Source organism: Tiliqua scincoides, chromosome 7 (genome assembly GCF_035046505.1).
Source record: "Tiliqua scincoides isolate rTilSci1 chromosome 7, rTilSci1.hap2, whole genome shotgun sequence".
Lineage (NCBI taxonomy): Eukaryota > Metazoa > Chordata > Lepidosauria > Squamata > Scincidae > Tiliqua > Tiliqua scincoides.
The window spans coordinates 74,237,644-74,256,665 of NC_089827.1; the positions used below are offsets into that span (position 1 = coordinate 74,237,644).

The following is a 19,022-nucleotide window of genomic DNA, read 5'->3' on the forward strand; positions in this document are numbered from 1 at the left end:
GAAAACTGAAAGCGATCAGATCAAAGGGATACGTTGAAACATCACTGCTAAATGGGTCCTTTACTTATGTCTCTCCCAGAGCCAGTTTCCCTTCATTGCGCATTAATCATCAAGCAGTCAACAGAATGGTGAACAATGATGACTTTAAAAAGTGGACGCGCTCATACAAAGAGGATTTCTTCCCTAGAAATGAGGATAATGTTGTGCTAGAATTTAAACACTGTCATTCAGCTTAAAAATGACTGCATTTATTAGTTTTTTCATCCCCAATGGCAATGGTGACCTAAGCACAACAAAATTCTACAGCCGATTACCCACTGATTCTTTGGCTACACATCAAGCCTTCAGAGATTCCTCCTCAGACCTGTTCCTCAAGGAATGTCCTTGCACTAACAGCCACTGCACATTTACTCATAGTTACCTGCAACTACTCATAGTTACCATCTGCTTAACAGACAAGCATTACATTTTTCCACCCTCTGGAGATGGTAAAAAGAGATAGCAGACCAGAAAGCTATATTTCGGTAAAAATAAAGTCGATAGACCCACAGCCGCAAGTTTGGCGCCCATAGGACCCGTCTGAACATCTGGTTTGGTCTCACTGTCAGCAAAACACTTACAGTCTCCGAGGAGAAATTGCTGATTAAGGAATAGGGGGTCCAACAACCCAATGATCCATTTAATAATTTCTAGCTTTCCAGCACTGCCCCTTAATCCATCATTTTTGAGATGACAAGGCTGCTCACTATTTAATCCATTATCTGTAGTAACAATGAAGAGTTCTCACAAATCAATCTGTGCTTAACTGTACAGATTCAGATGAAAACAGAAATATAAGAAGAAAAGACCCTCCAGTTTGGATGCAGGAAGCAGTTTACCCCAGCCTCGCTCAAACTCTGAGCCTCAGTTTCTTCCTCCTCCCCCTGCTGAACTGATTTTTCATGGGTGGGGTTGAAGTGGAGGGGGAAATTGCCCGAGATAGGGAAAAACAGATCAATATTCCTATTTTTTTAAAATTTGTGAAGCCTGATCTTACAGTACGCACGTTCCCCTGAATATAAATCCCATAGGGTTGAGCAGGGCTTCTATCAAAATGCACAGCATTGCAGGCTGAGTTAATATTGATAAAGACAATTACATTGCATTTTGTCTAACTGAGGGCGCAATCCTAACCCACTTTCCAGCACCGACATAAGAGCAATGCAGCTCTGAGGTAAGGGAACAAGCATTCCCTTATCTCCATGAGTACCTCCACCAGGCCTCCATGAGTACCACCCAACTGCACACGGCCCATTGGCACAGATATGCAAGTGCTGGAAAGTTGGTTAGGATTTGGGCCAGAGGGTTTGATGACTGCAGGAAAATGAAGAGTGCCTACTAGTACTATGGCTGCTGCTACTACTACTATACTACTCCTGAGAGCAAAAATGCAGCACAGAGTTAGGAATAATTAAGCAATGGGGATTAATGTGTTTCTACTAACCCGACTGTGTAACGGATTGCAGCCAATAGTACCTAGATTTTTTTTCAAAATCATACTAACTTTTCTACAAATTACAGAATGGTCGGAAAATAAAGCACAAGTTGTTTTTTCTCCATTCACCTGTGAACTTCCCTGATGAGAACGAGGTTGACGTTTACAATGCAAAAAACATCATTGTTCAGAAACTCATTTCATTAGAGATTGTAAAGGCATAGATAATTTGAGAGGTGGGAAAGCAAGGCACTGCAACTCAGCATCTGAAACAGCACAGCGTCTTGGAGAGGAGATGGCTTCAGGGTTTCCCTTTGTGCTGATGAATATGCCTGAAAATGCCTTCTGTTCTCTGACACTACCCAGGTTGCTGTGAAATGAACAGGTGCAAATAGGTCACAGAAACAAAGAGTTCACGGGTATGACTCACTGGTAGAACGAGTGCCTTCGCAGTTGCTTCGGTTTGCTGTTCCTAAGAGGTCTTGGTGACTTTGGTTTTGGGGGGGCGTTCCAGGTAGCGAACAGTTTCTGCCTCACTCATCAGCCATGTGTAAGATTTTCAGTGATTAGTCATTTGAAAATGAGGTAATTGGAGTAGACATGGGTTGGAGTAGCAGCCATGCTTTCTTTCTTTCTTTCTTTCTTTCTTAAAGATTTTCCAGCATGGTAGGAAAAAAATAAATAAATAAACCCAGTGGCATAGCTAAGCGGGTGCATGGGGTAGCAATTGCACCAGGCAACAAGCTTCAGGGGAGCAACAAGCTGAACTTGACCCCAATGTAGAATAGAACATGGCGGTTTCATTTTGTATCTTCTGCACAGTTGCTGATGGGCCTCTCCTCCATCGCCTTGGGTTCAGATATCTTTTTTCTAGCTCACTAATAGAAATTGGTTCAGCTGACACATCCTCTTCTCTGCTTTGTTCTTCTCGACTGAGACCATTTGAGACCATCTAGATGAGACGCAAAACATCCGTGACTTCCCTACCCACTGTGATCCCCAGCGTCAATCCTTGGCTCAGCAGCTACTATTACCCGTACTGTGCCTGTACTGTTTCCCACGACATAGCCTATCACCATGTTGGCAACCTTCAGTCTCGAAAGACTCTGGTATCGCGCTCTGAATGGTGGTTCTGGAACAGCGTCTAGTGTGGCTGAAAAGGCCGATTCAGGAGTGACAATCCCTTCCACACTAGGAGCAAGTGCAGTGTGTCCCTGGTCTGTCTCCCTGGCTATGGGCCTTCCTTCTTTGCCTCTTAGCCTCAGACTGTTGGCCAAGTGTCTCTTCAAACTGGGAAAGGCCATGCTGCACAGACTGCCTCCAAACGGGCCGCTCAGAGGCCAGGGTTTCCCACTTGTTGAGGTCCACTCCTAAGGCCTTCAGATCCCTCTTGCAGATGTCCTTGTATCGCAGCTGTGGTCTACCTGTAGGGCGCTTTCCTTGCACGAGTTCTCCATAGAGGAGATCCTTTGGGATCCGGCCATCATCCATTCTCACAACATGACCGAGCCAACGCAGGTGTCTCTGTTTCAGCAGTGCATACATGCTAGGGATTCTAGCACGTTCCAGGACTGTGTTGTTTGGAACTTTGTCCTGCCAGGTGATGCCGAGAATGTGTCGGAGGCAGCGCATGTGGAAAGCGTTCAGTTTCCTCTCCTGTTGTGAGCGAAGAGTCCATGACTCGCTGCAGTACAGAAGCGTACTCAGGACGCAAGCTCTGTAGACCTGGATCTTGGTATGTTCCGTCAGCTTCTTGTTGGACCAGACTCTCACTTCAAGGGGTAGGTGCTATGCCTCAGGAAACTGGCCTAGAAGCAAAGCTGAATCTATGTTCCATGCTGTGACTTCCCCTTGGCCGCAGTTCAGAAAAGGGGGGGGGAGATCTAATTTCCCATGTCTCTTTTATCCCAGGTATGTTCAGTGTACTGTACCAGGCTTCCAAGAGAGATCTCCTGATGGCTTTGGGCTTGCTGCCATGCTACTTAGTACGAAAAGACTCCGACTGCAACCTGATGTAAGGTGCCATTTCTGTAAGCTTCTGTAAGCTCAGATATGGGGGGGCCTGTACCTTTAAAGTTTCTCCATTGTTATCCTCAGAGTCGTCCAGAAATGCTTTTCCTTTAAGCAAGTTCTAATGGCTGTCACAATGATTTAAAGCCTTCTATGGAATCTCTCACATAGAGTATGGTTGCCTAAATTACTTTGGACCTAATTTTAGATAAACTGCTATAGCAACTGTTGAATAAATGCATGAGTAAGCAAAGAAAAGGAAAACAGATATTTAACATTTGTGACTGGTGTTATCTTTCCAGAATATTTGAATAGAAGTTGTTTGGGTTTGTTAATTAGGTTCCTCCTGCACACACACACACACACAAAAATCATGTTCAAACATACTCCATTCCATTCATCATCTCTCTAAAAAGCCTGTCAGGGTGTTACCACTGGCTAAATAACAACCTAAACTGCTGATCGGTTCTCCACGCATTTCTCTGTAAGACACCTCCATATCCTTAGGAACATTAAAGCCAAAGCATGATAATCCCACAGCATTAAAATGCATTTAGTCAAACGCTACCGTTGAGGTGAAAAATTAAGCTACATGACCCAGAAGATGTTGACTTGGTTGAATTACATTCCATTGCAATTATAGACATGCAAACTGTGCATAAGAACATAAGAACATAAGAACAGCCCCACTGGATCAGGCCATAGGCCCATCTAGTCCAGCTTCCTGTACCCCCCAGCAGCCCACCAAATGCCCCAGGGAGCACACCAGATAACAAGAGACCTCATCCTGGTGCCCTCCCTTGCATCTGGCATTCTGACATAACCCATTTCTAAAATCAGGAGGTTGCGCATACACATCATGGCTTGTACCCCATAATGGATTTTTCCTCCAGAAACTTGTCCAATCCCCTTTTAAAGGCGTCTAGGCTAGACGCCAGCACCACATCCTGTGGCAAGGAGTTCCACAGACCGACCACACGCTGAGTAAAGAAATATTTTCTTTTGTCTGTCCTAACCCGCCCAACACTCAATTTTAGTGGATGTCCCCTGGTTCTGGTATTATGTGAGAGTGTAAAGAGCATCTCCCTATCCACTCTGTCCATCCCCTGCATAATTTTATATGTCTCAATCATGTCCCCCCTCAGGCATCTCTTTTCTAGGCTGAAGAGGCCCAAACGCCGTAGCCTTTCCTCATAAGGAAGGTGCCCCAGCCCCGTAATCATCTTAGTCGCTCACTTTTGCACCTTTTCCATTTCCACTATGTCTTTTTTGAGATGCGGCAACCAGAACTGGACACAATACTCCAGGTGTGGCCTTACCATAGATTTGTACAACGGCATTATATGTATTGTATGTATTGGCAACCTTCAGTCTCGAAAGACTATGGTATCGCGCTCTGAAAGGTGGTTCTGGCACAGCGTCTAGTGTGGCTGAAAAGGCCAATCCGGGAGTGACAATCCCTTCCACACCGGGAGCAAGTGCAGTCTGTCCCTGGTCTGTCTCCCTGGCTATGGGCCTTCCTTCTTTGCCTCTTAGCCTCAGACTGTTGGCAAAGTGTCTCTTCAAACTGGGAAAGGCCATGCTGCACAGCCTGCCTCCAAGCGGGCCGCTCAGAGGCCAGGGTTTCCCACTTGTTGAGGTCCATCCCTAAGGCCTTCAGATCCCTCTTGCAGATGTCCTTGTATCGCAGCTGTGGTCTACCTGTAGGGCGCTTTCCTTGCACGAGTTCTCCATAGAGGAGATCCTTTGGGATCCGGCCATCATCCATTCTCACGACATGACCAAGCCAACGCAGGCGTCTCTGTTTCAGCAGTGAATACATGCTAGGGATTCCAGCACGTTCCAGGACTGTGTTGTTTGGAACTTTGTCCTGCCAGGTGATGCCGAGGATGCGTCAGAGGCAGCGCATGTGGAAAGCGCTCTGTTTCCTCTCCTGTTGTGAGCGAAGAGTCCATGACTCACTGCAGTACAGAAGTGTACTCAGGACGCAAGCTCTGTAGACCTGGATTGTAACGGCATTATAATACTAGCCGTTTTGTTCTCAATACCCTTCCTAATGATCCCAAGCATAGAATTGGCCTTCTTCACTGCCGCCGCACATTGGGTCGACACTTTCATCGACCTGTCCACCACCACCCCAAGATCTCTCTCCTGATCTATCACAGACAGCTCAGAACCCATCAGCCTATATCTAAAGTTTTGATTTTTTGCCCCAATGTGCATGACTTTACACTTACTGACATTGAAGCGCATCTGCCATTTTGCTGCCCATTCTGCCAGTCTGGAGAGATCCTTCTGGAGCTCCTCACAATCACTTCTGGTCTTCACCACTCGGAAAAGTATGGTGTCGTCTGCAAACTTAGCCACTTCACTGCTCAACCCTGTCTCCAGGTCATTTATGAAGAGGTTGAATAGCACCGGTCCCAGGACAGATCCTTGGGGCATACCGCTTTTCACCTCTCTCCATTGTGAAAATTGCCCATTGACACCCACTCTCTGCTTCCTGGCCTCCAACCAGTTCTCAATCCAGGAGAGGACCTGTCCTCTAATTCCCTGACTGTGGAGTTTTTTCAGTAGCCTTTGGTGAGGGACCGTGTCAAACGCCTTCTGAAAGTCCAGATATATAATGTCCACGGGTTCTCCCGCATCCACATGCCTGTTGACCTTTTCAAAGAATTCTATAAGGTTCGTGAGGCAAGACTTACCCTTACAGAAGCCATGCTGACTCTCCCTCAGCAAAGCCTGTTCATCTATGTGTTTTAAGATCCTATCTTTGATGAGGCATTCCACCATCTTACCCGGTATGGATGTTAGGCTGACCGGCCTATAGTTTCCCGGGTCCCCCCTCTTTCCCTTTTTAAAAATAGGTGTGACATTTGCTATCCTCCAATCTTCTGGCACTATGGCCGTTTTGAGGGACAAGTTGCATACCTTAGTCAAGAGGTCTGCAACTTCATTCTTCAATTCCTTAATAACTCTTGGGTGGATGCCATCAGGGCCCAGTGACTTATTGATCTTTAATTTATCAATGAGGTCTGAAACATCTTCTCTTTTAACCTCTATCTGACTTAACTCCTCGGTCAGGAGGGGCCGTTCAGGCAGCGGTATCTGCCCAAGGTCTTCTGCCGTGAAGACAGATGCAAAGAACTCATTTAATTTCTCTACCATCTCTAAGTCTCCTTTTATCTCCCCTTTCCCTCCCTCACCATCCAGAGGGCCAACCGCTTCTCTGGCGGGTTTCCTGCTTCTAACATATTTGAAGAAGCTTTTATTATTCCCCTTAATGTTGCTGGCCATGCGTTCCTCATAGTCTCGCTTGGCCTCCAGTATCACCTTCTTACATTTCTTTTGCCACAGTTTATGTTCCTTTTTATTCTCCTCATTAGGGCAAGACTTCCATTTACGGAAGGAAGCTTCCTTGCCCTTCACAGCCTCTCTAACTTGGCTGGTTAGCCATGCGGGCACCCTCCTGGATTTAGTGGAACCCTTCTTTCTTTGCAGTATACACCTCTGCTGGGCCTCTATTACTGTTGTTTTAAGCAGCCTCCATGCACTCTGGAGAGATTGGACTCTTTTTACCCTCCCTTTCAACCTCCTTCTAACCAGCCTCCTCATTTGAGGGAAGTCCGCCCGTCGGAAGTCAAGGGTTCAAGTCAAGTGTGCATTAGTTATTCCCATAAAGCAGCATTTTTGTGGTTTTTGGATTAGTTCTACTGCATCCAACCAAGGGTCCATCTGGTCCAATATTCTGTTTTCAAAAATGGCCAACATTATGCTTCCTGGAAGTCTCTAGCCAGGTCATGGAAGCTACAGCTGCCCTATTGCTTGTTCTCCAGCAACTGGTATTCAGAGCCACACTGTTTCTGCATGGGGGGGGGGCAGTAGAGGAAATACTGTGTACATGGAAGGTCCCAGACTCAATCTCTGGCATCTCCAGATAGGGCTGGGAAGGATTCTTACCTGAAACCTTGGAAATCTGTTGCCAGTCAATGAAGACAACCTGAGATAAATGGACTAGTGGTCTGACTTGGGGGAAAAGAAGCAACAGTGGCTTCAAACAGGCATGCTCCATTTAGTATTATGGAGTACAACTGTTGATAGATCTAGTCTCCATTAATCTGTCGAATCCCCTTTTAAAACGATCTGAGCCAGTAGACATCAAGACATTTACTGGCAGTGAGTCTTATGCGTGTCTTTAGATCTACATTCTCTACAGTGTTTCTCGAACTGTGGATTGGGACCCACTAGGTAGGTTGCCAGTCAATTTCAGGTGGGTTTCCATTGATTTCAGTATTTTATTATTAATATATTAGACTTGATGCCACCATGGTGTGTGACTGCATTTGGGGAAATGTGACAGACCTGTACTTTTAACAGGCTACTACGTATATGCTTTCACAATGACAGTCAATGGGACTTACTCCTGGGTAAGTGGATAGGATTGCTGCCTAGGATTGTTAAAAAACTTTCCTGCTTGATGATGTCACTTCTGGTCATGACATCACTTCCAGTGGGTCCCGACAGATTTTCATTCTAAAAAGTGGGTCCTGGTGCTCAAAGTTTGAGAACCACTGCTCTACACCGTGCATGAACTGAGAACCCACCGGGCGGCCCCATCCAGCATAAATGCCCCTTTGCTGATGCAGCAGAGCCAGTGTGCAGTGCACTGCGTCCCGCAGGGGAATTTGGCAGATGGAAAGTTTTCCAAGGTAAGGGGATATTTGCCCTCTTTCCCCAGGGAAAACCACAGCCCATGCAATGGAGATGTCATATGGATGGCTCAAGTCCATGTGCACCCATGTCAGGCCTGGGAGGGGGGAATAGGATGCTGTGTGCACTGGCGAAGACAATCTCACCCTCTCCTGGGCCAAATAGTTCCAACCCCTACCCTGTTGCTATCCTCCCCTTGACCTTTCCTACCCCCCCTCTACCCCTGTGTGGCATGGCAGGGACTCACCTGCTCTGGTGGTTGTCTTCCTCTGGGCCAGTGCACACACAAAGACCTTCTTTGGCCTTCGCACACACGTGAAGGCTGGTGCACCCAGCATCCCCACGCTTTCTAGAATGTAAGCATGGGGAGGTATGCACCATGCTTTACGGTGCATTTGCGATGCACAGTGACCTGTGTGCCACAAGAGCACGCACTATGCTGGTGCGCCAGTTAGATAGGATCAAGCTCTTGGTCGTATTTTTTTAAAAACTAACAAAAACTCATAGAAGCCCCAGTTGATTTAACCTTTCCTTGGAGGGAAGGTGCTCACATTGGGGTCACGACCAACAGGTTGCTTTAAATAATAATAATAATAATAATAATAATAATAATAATAATAATAATAATAATAATAATAATAATAATACAGCTATTTATATCTATGTACTATCTTTGATTCAAAAACATGTTTAAAAATTCTTCATTTTCTCAAGGGTGCTATTTTTTTATTTTAATTTTTGCCAACATTTCCTTTTTAATCATTAGTGGAAAATATGCATAAAATAAACATCATTTTTCCATTGAAATGCTTATGCTATTCATAGTGTGTATAAATTGATTGCTCCGCTAAAAGCGATCGACAGGGAGTGAACTGAAATGACCTTCGTTGGTCATTTTCAACACTCTGCATTGACCTTCATTGACAATGTTGGCATCATCATTTAAAAAAAAAAAAAAAAGGATAGGGACCCAAATTGGGCGGAAATTTCAAGTGGTGATCCCAAGCACTGCCAGCCCGTCTATGAGGCTACCTGATGCGCATTGCATCAGTGGCAGAGCGAGAGAGATCAGAGGGAGCAGAGGATCCAGGGTGGCTTTTCAGGGGACATCCACTAAAATTGAGTGTAGGGAGAGTGAGAACAGACAAAAGAAAATATTTCTTTACTCAGCGTGTGGTCGGTCTGTGGAACTCCTTGCCACAGGATGTGGTGATGGCGACTGGCCTGGACGCCTTTAAAAGGGGATTGGACAAGTTTCTGGAGGAAAAATCCATTACGGGTTACAAGCCATGATGTGTATGTGCAACCTCCTGATTTTAGAAATGGGCTATCAGATATCAGCAACTGTTACCCTGCACATGCCTGATCTCATCTGATCTCAGAAGCTAAGCAGGGCCAGGCCTGGTTAGTACTTGGATGAGAGACCGCCTGGGAATACCAGGTGCTGTAGGCTTATACCATAGTCTTTCGAGACTGAAGGTTGCCAACCATATCTCAGATGCAAGGGAGGGCACCAGGATGCAGGTCTCTTGTTATCTGGTGTGCTCCCTAGGGCATTTGGTGGGCCGCTGTGAGATACAGGAAGCTGGACTAGAAGGGCCTATGGTCTGATCCAGTGGGGCTGTTCTTATGTTTTCATGTTCTTATGACTGCTGCCGCCATCTCTCTCCAACCTGCCACCAATGCAAGCCACAATTATCTGCTTCCCACTTTGCCTGATCAAGACACAGATGATTTCCATCCTTACCGTGCTCCTAGCACACTGCCAAGAGTTTGTGCTGTTTCTGGTTTCATTCATAGGGTCCGTGCTTGACCCCAAGCCCAATAATATGATGGGAATCAGCTTTAAAAAGCAGCTCTTTGTTTATGTTTGTGTTTGTAGGGCTGTAGTCTAGAACTAAAATAAAATACACCATTTACTGCATGAAAGAAGTATTTTTAGGAGTCTTTTTAAGTTCCAAAACGTTCTGCTGATTACGATCCTGCTCAGCGATGCTGTTTGATCCCCACAAACAAAAATGCCTTCCAGAGTTTAGGCAACTGAAATGGGTATACCTGCATTGCCTCTTTCAATTAGCCTCAGCCCGTCTGGCCCGCGTGCAATTCATGCCCATGAAAACATGCCAGCCATTTTCCGACTGTGCCCTGTCAAATGCCAGAATGAGATTACTCGATGCACCAGCCCGCTCCAGTTTGACTCGGGAAGATGGAGCATATGGCCGCGTTATGCAATGACTGCGGCCGAACAGGAGGGCTGGGACAGTGCGCTGGGTGGAAAATGCTTCTCTTTTTCTCTGCAGTGCTCATGCGTGCCACCACCAATACCGACTTCGGCATCTGAAGCTGTGACACCGTTTTAGGTTTCAGTAGCAGCTGCTCAAATTCATTGACAGATCAGGCTGCATTCTTGTCAGAGATGTTTCTCGTGGGACTTGTGGGAACTGTACAGAAAGACACAAAGGCCGTTTCTCTGGATATGGGCTTCAGGGTGTGGGTTTACTGAGACAGAGAAGAGAAAAGGCTGTCTGCAACAAGGCTTATATTTTTCCCCCTGCTGATGCATTTGAACTACCTTTTTTAAAAAAGACCACAAGACCATTAAAAAACTTTAATACATGAGTTTTTGGCTCTCACTTCGGCGATTCAGCACTGCCTATTGCATCTCTCTTTCCAAAACAGCCAACTGTGTGCTCAGCATGAGGAAAGTCAACCTGGCAAGCCCAAGATGCTGAGAGAAGCAGTCAGTTCCAACAGAAAACACATCCAGCATCCAGTGGCATAGCTAGAGGGGGGACAAAACACTTTTTGCAGGGAGCCTCGCCGCAGCATGCAAGCAACCCCTTCCCCACCACTTTGGAGCCATTCCAGGTGGGGAAGCAAAATGGAGGTGAATGCTATAGAAGACCCAGAGAAGAAGCAAATGCCTTTGTCTTGTTCCCCCCTGCCCAGAATGGGAGGGGAGGGGGAGGGGCTGCTTGCATGCTGCGGTGAGGCTGCTTGCAAAACTTAGTGCTTTGCACCCCCTCCAGTTACACCACTGCTAACATCACAGATCCTAGGACTGTTCCCTACCCACCTGGTTGGCAACCTTCAGTCTCGAAAGACTATGGTAGAAGCCTACAGCACCCGGTATTCCCAGGTGGTCTCCCATCCAAGTACTAACCAGGCCTGACCCTGCTTAGCTTCCGAGATCAGACAAGATCGGGAGATAGTGTTCAGTATAGGGAGATGGTTGGCAACCTTCAGTCTCGAAAGACTATGGTAGAAGCCTACAGCACCCGGTATTCCCAGGTGGTCTCCCATCCAAGTACTAACCAGGCCTGACCCTGCTTAGCTTCCGAGATTGGACAAGATCAGGAATGTGCCTCCCCTCCCATTTTAATGGCCAAGTCTTTTTTCCATCATTCTAACCATATGAGGATATACAGTAGTTAGGTATCAATTAGAGATAGGGAGTGTTCCACGTAGGTGGAATGTCCTTCCTTGAGACATTCATAAAACCTGTACATCTTTTAAAAACATGGGAAGACTTTCCTTCCTGGGCTGGCATTTGATGGTGCGGTAAAGCGGGTGACGTATGAGTTTTAAAGCTTTGAGATGATGTATCCATTTTAATTTCATTGTTTATTTTATGTTTGCCAAATTGCATTGTTATCCACCTGCAGCCCAATGAGCTTGGTGCGCTAAAAATCTAAGGGCCCAATCCTTTGGGGTAGGGGCGCCGGTCTAGTGCGCACTGCCAGGGGGATTGCCATTGTGAAAGTTCTGTAGGACACTTTGAGACAGCCCAGAGGAAGGAGACACCAGCGGGAAGGCCTCTCATGATGGCAGAAGAGGACCCGCTGTACTGAAAAAGTAAGTCACCCGCCAAGCGGCGTAGAGGCGTTCGGGGATAGTAGACGGTGGGGAGAAGACCGGGAGGGGATGGAACAAGGTGGGGGAAGGTGGCAGCAAGAGTGGAGAATGGGCAGATCAGGTCCAGGAGGGGGAGGAGATGGTAGCAGAGGCTCCAACCTAGACCCCTGCCCCAATTAGTATTCGTAGCTGGCTTCAGCAGCTTATGCAGAGAACTTGGGAGCAGTGGCACGATTAGGGGTTGCATCACCCAGTGCGGGAAGCCAGTGCATCACCCGCATGATGGATCTCCTCTCTGGCAGTGGGCGGGGCAATGTCCCAGGCGTTGGATGTGATGATGCGCCATTGCCCTGCCCCCTGTTGTAGCTGGCTTTTTGGCTGTTGTAGCTGGCTGTTGTAGCGGGCTTTTTGGCTACAACTTTTGATAGAATAGAGCCATTTCGATGCAGTTTGCTTCGTTGCATCCTGCATGTAATTCCCCATCGATTGATATATAATGCGATGGTGTTATTCAAAAATACCAAGATTTTAAAAATTTTGGCTGGTCGTGGTGTCACATTAAGTAAGTAACAGCAAGCATCTGAGCGTATGCAAAGAACCTTTTCTCCCGATTGAGTAAACAGTTTGCAGGAAAACGGTCTGCAATAAATCCCTTTCCAGCTGCTGCTTTTCTGATGTGGAGAATCGGTTCGTCATCATCTCAAACCTCTTTGCAGACCAAGCTGACCTGGATGTGTCACTGCCAATTCCCAGGCCTGGATTCAGCACAAAAAAAGGATCCAATCAGCATGGTTGGCAACCTTCAGTCTCGAAAGACTATGGTATAAGCCTACAGCACCCGGTATTCCCAGGCGGTCTCCCATCCAAGTACTAACCAGGCCTGACCCTGCTTAGCTTCCGAGATCATGGTATAAGCCTACAGCACCCGGTATTCCCAGGTGGTCTCCCATCCAAATGCTAACCAGGCCTGACCCTGCTTAGCTTCCGAGATCGGGCATGTGCACGGTAACAATCAGCAACACGGTTTGTAAAAAAAAAAAAATGGGAGTCTTCTGGGAGGCATGGGCAGGGAACAGCCCTGCAATTCAAAGTGCAGAACAGAAACCTGCATCTTCTTCCTCACAGTGAGGTGGCACTGTAGTTGCGCTGGTGAGGGAGACATGGGCATGTGTGCAAGTTAGGGCTCAATCCTAAAATGGACATGGGTCAGCGCCAGTTGTACTTTCACACTATTAGGAGAGGAGGGAGACTGGCCCAAGCCCTGTTGGGCTGGCACAGAAGGTGAGTTGGCACCAGCCAAGCTAGGCCAGCGTGGGGGTCTGGAGGGCATGGGGAAGATGGGAGGGAGGCATTTTGGGGCAGGGGCCAAGTGGGGGCAGGCCAAGAATCCAGTACTTATGCCGGATCCTATCCTCATTCCCAGGGAGCCCAGGGCAGTTCTGGGCTGCTCAAATCTGTACCACCTCCTGAGATGGCACAGATCCAATTAGCCCCATTGGGGACACTGCCACTTTACCCAGGTTAAGGGGAAGTTAAGATTCCCCTTGCCCCAGGCTGAGCTGCTTTCAGCCCCAACCCTGCTTTGGATATGGGACAGGCCCGCCGTCCTGCCTGCTCCAGAGCAGGTTAGGATTGGGCTTTTGGACTGTTAGTGTTGTTGGCTGGTTTATACTCACCTAAGCTAACACGTGCAGCACTAGAACTGCAAAGAGCAACTGGTTGTAAGCAAATGGAGTGGTTCCGTCATGAGTGGGATGCACTGTTATGCTGGATCCCGACCCCCGTTCCAGGGGAGAACAGAGCGGCTTCAAGCCACTCCGCTCTCCTCGGACTTGTGCCACCTCAGGAGGTTCCGCAAGTCCGAGGAAACCCATAGGTGCCAGCAGCCCTTACCCAGGGGTAAGGGGAAAAGTTTCCCCTTGCCTCTGACTAAGCCGCTGCTGGCCACAATCCTGCGCTGGATACAGCACAAGCCTCCTTGCTTGCCTGTTCCAGCGCAAGTTAGGATTGCGCCTGTGGTCCACAGGACCTCTGGACACGACCAGAGATCTTCTTTGGTCATCATCCAGAGGTGTTCTGAGACCTGCAGAGGCCTCTATAGATCTCATAAAGGCCCTCCCAAGGTGCTTGAAAGCCAGTTTCCATAAAAACCAGAGGTGTCATTTTAGCACTTCCAGAGGCCTTCCAGAGGTGACCAAACAGCATCTCCAGTTGCATCCAGGAACTCAGGTTCGGCCGCCACCGCAGGTTTGGAACCCTTGGTTAGTTATAACCATGGGTCCCAAATCCACGTATACAGAGGCGGGACCTGTGATAATATTTTGCTGATACGCCTATATGCACTTTATTGTGCTCAGAGCACTTCACAAACACGATTGTGTTGTAATGGAACAATCCTGTCAGGTTAGCTGCTGCATTTGATCTTATAGGCACCTTAAGTTTCCTCCCCTGAGGGCTGGGGATAAGAATAGGCCCTCAGTTTGGCTGTACTTCTCATAAGAGGCGACTGAACAGCCACCGGGTAGATGGGACTCGTCAGCCTGGGAAGGCAGCTCATCTGAGAGAAGGAAAACTCTGATCCCAAACCTCCACTGCCTTGTGGCTACATCCAGTTATGGAAAAGGCTTCAGGAGTCAACCTTGAGGCAAAATCCAGAGCCGGAGTCCCTGAGGCAGTTCATGGCTGAACACAGTCACGTTCTGGCAACTCCTGCAACGTCGCTGGAACCAACCGTATTGGCTTCTGCCTTTCCATTGGACCATTTCAGTGACGTGGAGAGGGGGGATTTGCTGCATGGGTAACAGCCTATCCTCCATACCTACTTTATCCAGGCTTCGCGCACTGGAGAGGACACTCTGTTCCAGAACACTATTCAGAGTGCAATACCATAGTCTTCTGAGACTGAAGTATGCCAACAAGAAGTTTCCTAGGGGAAAAATAATGACAATGAAGATAAATACTAGCAGGACACATCTTGGTATCACACTGGATTGCATGCTGACTTTTGTACCAGCTCTTTGTCAATGCTCTGAAGTGCTCCAGAATGTTGTTTTTGTTCATCTGAGAACTCGGTGGCTTTGCTATTCTTCAGGGCATCCGACAAGGCCTTGGCACTTGTGGTCCAAGAGCACCTCTGTCCCCACCAAAGAAAGATTCATCTATCATATGATCAGCCTACTAGACCAAGCCACCATATTTGGGCTTCTTTACTCAGTCTTGACTTCAGAGCAAGAGTTAAGGCATTCAAGTCAGAAGCCAGTCTGATCAGAGGGAGAAAATAGATGGAGGAAAATCAATCAATAAAGCGAAATAAAAATGTAAGCCACCTTCTTTGTTCTGGAGTCTGTGGAAGCCGGCGTCGCTATTAGAAGTTAATCCCCAATTGTTCTCGTCTTTGACAGCCTGATATGTGTGCGGATTTAGACTGCAGAGAATGAAAATGTCACATTTATACCTTTAGGCTTGTTCTCATCTGGCTGAGTTTGATGTGATTTGATGGCTCAGAAGGCTGGTTCGGAATGATCGTAGACATGTTCAATACCTGACCTTCTGAGGACTTGCTCATGGCCTGAAAAGCACAAAACGTTCCGTCTAACATTCTCTCCCTCGCCAGCACTGTCATCTGTCACCTTGGCACACTGTTGCAAAAAGAAAATCAACAAATGCAAAGAAATTTCGTGAAGCACTTTATTAAACATTGTTTCATGGGCACTTTAAACATGGTTTGGCAATATGAATTTATACAGGGAACATTGGAATCCTAAGAAATAGCTCTTCCTAAAATGTTGTAACTTGCGTTCTAGCCATTTGTTAACATAACTTTTCGATTACTAAAGCCGCAATCGTAGCCAACTTTCCAGCACTGACATAAGGGCGATGCACCTCCGAGGTAAGGGAACAAACATTGCTCTGTGACTGCCCCCCAACTACAGGATGCAGCACATGCCCCACTGGTACAGCTATGCCAGTGCTGGAAAGTTGGTTAGGATTGTGTCCTAAGAAATGCTAATATGGGGGGGGGGATATCTGTGGATCCCATATTTGTGGATTCTGTTTTCCATGGATCAGGTGTGCGGGACCCTCAGAGGTTTTCTCCAGACCTTCTAATCCCTTATAAGGCATTAAATACATCACTTCCGGTTTCTCCGTGAAACAGGAAGTCATGTGTTTGGAGCTCTAGAACTCAGTCTGAGCCTGGCAGAGGCTGTCAATGGATGTCCGCTGCCTCTGCTGAGCTCAGAAGTCCCTCTGGAGGGGGGGGGGAGCTGGGCTCCCCTCGCCTCCGGAAGATCCAGACTTCCGGAGAGGTGTTCATGGTTTCAGCTCTCCGTGGGGGGGCCCCACAGATAAGGGGGCACACCTGTATCTGTTCTTCATATCTAGCAAATACATTATTCCCGCAATGGAGCAAACTGGATGGGATATGAGAGATCTGTTTCTGGAGCTCCAAAAATCTTTTTCCTTTTTAAAAAAGTAGCTGTGAGGGTGCGCAGTTCCGATCTGGATTGCGCACTGTTCAGGAGGAGGGGGGAGTCTCGCCCTTTCCCCAGATTTAATCCAAATGAATTTCCAAGCCATAGAAGGGAAAACCCACAGGCCCCAAATTTTCCCCACTGCAATTACCACCACCTTTAACGATGATTTAAGTTGGGGAGATCAGTGCTGGGGGGGAGGGAATAATTGCTCTTCCTGTACTGTGGCCCAAATCCAAATTTCCCCATGACTGCTTTTTGAGAAAGGAAAAGTTGTCAGGCACTACATGGTATTCTTGTATCATGTCTAGTCTGGCCCACAACACATCAGTATTCGGAGTCAGCTGTGGGGATCACATTATCATTTTCCTTCTAGGGGGAATGAAGCTATTTTGTATTCAACGTATCAGTAACAAAGTCTCGATGCAGGCAAAGTGCTGCCCAGTCACCATAGCTAGGCAATTGGGAGAGCCCCGCAGGGTAGTATACTCCTCCATTTTCCCTTCCCTCATCCCCTTTCACACTGACATCCCCTTGTGCCAAACCAGAGTGTGAGATCATCTCTAGAAGTACTTTTGCAAACTGCGGTTTTTGAGCTAACAATGGTAACATTATGCACATGAAACACTAGCGATAGCTCTGAAATGAACGGGAAGGAGGGTACGCTTGTGAGAGAGGGGATGAAGAGGCAGGAAAGAAGGTGCATGTGAATGGATAGGGCATAACCAGCTGCCTGACTTTGGTGATTGCACTGCCCGGGTCCTGACTGGGCAGCTATCTGGTTGGAGGTGTCCCGGGGGGGCAGCGATTCCCCTCCTGGCTGGCAGCCCCTCCAACGAGTCTGCAGAGACCCCGTAACAGGGCCCATATCCCAAAGAGGCTGATCAGGGTGAAACAGCCAGGGCTGGGGCCGAGGCTTTGGAAGACAGAGGTTATGTGGGCAGAGTACAAGGAAGAATAGAGGTACCAAGGGGGAAAGGGGGGCAGGATCCTGCAACAGACCTTACACCAGGGAGAGAGGATGGGACAGATCCAGAGGGGGCCAGGAAACCGTTTTTAAGGCAGGCCTGACCAGGGACGAAGGTCAGTAGTGGCGAAGAGACTGGTTGGTGAGGAAGTTGACTGGCCTGTGAGCCTACAAGGAACCACAAGCAAGGAGAAAGATAAGGATGAAACACCCGCTTTCCCCATAGCCTATCTGAGGCCTATTGCTCTGAACCTGCAAAGGGGGAGCTGCCCCCTTTGTCTCATAGCCATTACCCTCATGGACCCCATTAAGCCACTCCTGGGGTGGCAGGCTCCCTGCCCCACTCCTGGGGTGGCAGGCTCCCTGCCCAGGACCTATTGCTCTGAACCTGCAAAGGGGGAGCTGCCCCCTTTGTCTGATAGCCATTACCCTCATGGACCCCATTAAGCCACTCCTGGGGTGACAGGCTCCCTGCCCCACTCCTGGGGTGGCAGGCTCCCTGCCCAGGACCTATTGCTCTGAACCTGCAAAGGGGGAGCTGCCCCCTTTGTCTGATAGCCATTACCCTCATGGACCTCATTAAGCCACTCCTGGGGTGGCAGGCTCCCTGCCCAGGACCGGACATGGGCATTGTTGTTTATGCGCCAGTCAGATGGAAGTAACATGCTCAGGCAACCCAATCCAGTGCCAATTCCTGTACAGTGGTGCTGGCATGGCCAGCACTGCATCCTGTGTGAGAATTTTGGCTGCTGGAGGTCTGCTTGGCATAAGTCACACCCAGCAGCCGCAATGGGGCAACTTGGAATGGGGCAGGTTGGCAGTGGACACAGGTCTAGATTACCCCTGCTGGTTATGCCCTCGTCCATTTTGAATATGTAGATTGACTCATCTTTGCCCGGGCCACATTTGGTCCCTGTTGCATATATGCAACATTGGGCAGAGATAGCTTAATTCTGGGGGAGATGGCTTGGGTGGGGAGAGACCCTACAAGTAAATAGTGCTATTATGGAATGAACGTCCAACTGGGCAACATTTGCAGCTTGTCCAGCCCTATAATTTTGTCTGCTCAAACATTCCTTGAAACTAGAAACAGGTAACCTTTGTTATCATACACATTGCCTGAAAACCCCCAATAAGACAAGAGAAGGACATTTGGAATTAATGTAGATGAGGATCCGTTCGCCTTTAGTTTGTTCTGTCGGCCTGGAATGACTCCAAAGAGGAGGGGAAGGGGCCGCTCGCACATCATGTTGAGGTGCCTGCAAAGTGTTTTGCACCCCCTCTAGCTACATTACTGCATCTTATCGCCACCAGTGACCTAAACCTTCCAGAAGGACAGAGGCAAAGTCACAGGGGACAGTTAATAGGTAAAAAAGTTTCCTTACATACTTCAGCATAACATTTTGTCTCTACCTTAATCGGGGTCTATTTTCAAAATCCGTTATTTTCTGCTCTGCCTCTGTTGTAAATTACATTCCTACGCCTAAAGAGCACAAATTCACATTCTATGTGATTGAAAGGACAATAATATTGG

The 19,022-nt window shown here is 47.7% G+C and overlaps 2 pseudogenes; one reads left to right on the forward strand and one right to left on the reverse strand.

Moving 5' to 3' along the window:
• Window positions 1–9,527: 9,527 nt before the first annotated feature.
• On the forward strand, window positions 9,528–9,647 carry LOC136657864 (5S ribosomal RNA; annotated as a pseudogene).
• A 1,661-nt stretch (window positions 9,648–11,308) lies between these two features.
• Window positions 11,309–11,431, reverse strand: LOC136658134 (5S ribosomal RNA; annotated as a pseudogene).
• Window positions 11,432–19,022: the final 7,591 nt, after the last annotated feature.